General features: G+C 38.6%; 1 protein-coding gene across 1 annotated transcript in view; it reads right to left on the bottom strand.

Moving 5' to 3' along the window:
• MDFIC (MyoD family inhibitor domain containing) overlaps positions 1-1,448 on the bottom strand; it is a 51,701-nt gene extending 50,253 nt beyond the window's left edge. Inside the window, exon 1 of the mRNA XM_085318501.1 lies at positions 1,372-1,448. The gene's annotated coding sequence lies outside the window, so the exon portion shown is untranslated. The remainder of the gene's footprint in view (positions 1-1,371) is intronic.
• Between the last annotated feature and the right edge of the window lie 412 nt (positions 1,449-1,860).

Below are 1,860 nucleotides of genomic sequence, written 5' to 3'. Positions count from 1 at the left end.
AGGAGGCCGAAACCCGTCAAGCAGAAATAGGGAAGAAGGAAAAAAAAAAAATCTGAAAGGGAGGCTTTCATGCCTGGACAGGGCTTGCAGCTGTAGCGCTTGGCAGCAGTGCAGGGACACTTTTAATAGTGCAGCTGCTGGCTCAGAAGTTGTCCGCTGCGGTTACTGTTCGCCYTCAACCAGTTGCACCTCGCAAGCTGGGGTGAGCAAGCACGTGAGCCCGCGCAGGCCTCCGCGCCTCTCGGCTCTCCTGCCTCCCCGCTTAAAGTTCAGGTCCAGCAGTATGCGATGCTCTCCCATCCTTTAGCCGATAACATGCATACATGTATGTAGAAAGGATTTTAAAACACCCACACAAAAATATTCAAAAGAAGGGGAGAACAGAGATTTTACAGAAGTAAAACCTTAGCAAACTACTTCCTCCACTAGCACCTGCAAAGCAGTCTTACTGGTTCTTGTCTGTAGAAGGAATATCTTTCTCACTACACAGATTCACTGATCATCAGCCTTAAACTCTGCTCCTGCCCACACCATGGAGCATTTCAGTTGCTCATGTGAGTACCTGCATCCATAAACTCTCTTGCCTAGCTCACACTATCACAGCGTATCTCAATTTCTCTAACAAAGACAGGGTTGTTCACATTTAAACTGTAATTTCTGTAAAATTTAACAACACSGTGATCTGAGACACAGATCTTAGAAACTGAAACTCAGTAGAAAAAATAATGACACAGTTATAAACAATCTGTGACCTAACATAAGAGAAGGTAACTGATGGCAATTGATTTTGAAACCATAAATGCTAAGGAATGTGCTCAGGTATAAGTTCTCTTCTTAAAGGTTAGCATTTCCCTGCAATGTTTGCAAACCATCTAGTACAGAGGTAAATTCCTAAGTGGAAACATTTCTGTGTGAGATACCATTCATTTTAGGGCCTCATCTTACTCAGAAGTCATCAACAACTTTGCACCATTGCATAGCTTTATGACTGGTCACTACTGGTGACAAAGATAGCATTTCTTACCAATCGCATTACACTGCTTTTTAAGGTACAAATATTTTCTTCTGAGAAATACAGTCATTTTAAAAGTATTTCAATAACCTAAGATGCTTTTAGGTACAGCATAATCTTTATTTAAACTTTTTCTGTGATAAAATGGAAAAAAAATGCTGTGTGAAAGAGCTAAGTATGAAAATTCCATTTCTTGTACACAAAATTATGTATTCTATTGCATAGTAATATAGCAATATTGGTATCTACACTTTCCATTTAAGAAAGCATTGGATAAAATTCTGGTAGTTCCAGTATACTCCTCCTTTCTTCTCTCTTCTGTGGACAGAGGGACTGAGACATAAGGTATAATGACTTACCTAAAACTCCCAAGTGACTCAGTAGCAGAAGAGAGGTTATGACTCATAGTCCTCAACTTACAAGCTTGTGTTTTTCCTTCTGAAACTGGAAACATAGCACAGAACAGTGGGAGGAGCAAAAATTTAGCCAACCACACCCTGTCTTCAAAAAGTTTCATTGGATAAGAAATGCCCATGCAGAGCAGAGTTTCTTTTTCTATGAAAGACACATAGTAAACTTCACAGTATTCAGTTTATCTTCTTCAGAAAGATGATGGGATGAGCAGTATAGCTACTGGGAACCTACATAGTTTTTAAACAGTTTTTAAATAGTTTTTGAAACAACTAAATAAAAGGAAGAAATTCTTCAGCTGATACAGCCATATTCCAGCTGATGCAGTATGAGATAGCCTTAAGCAAAATCAATCAAAATAAGTTAAGAGAATTCAATACACAAAAAAGTGCAATTCACTGAAATGACATATTAAATATATTGTTCAACAAGTAATA

Source organism: Rhea americana, unplaced genomic scaffold (assembly GCF_003343005.1).
Source record: "Rhea americana isolate MKP2758 unplaced genomic scaffold, rheAme1 scaffold_54, whole genome shotgun sequence".
Classification (NCBI taxonomy): Eukaryota; Metazoa; Chordata; class Aves; order Rheiformes; family Rheidae; genus Rhea; species Rhea americana.
This window is presented reverse-complemented; position numbering and strand designations above follow the sequence as displayed.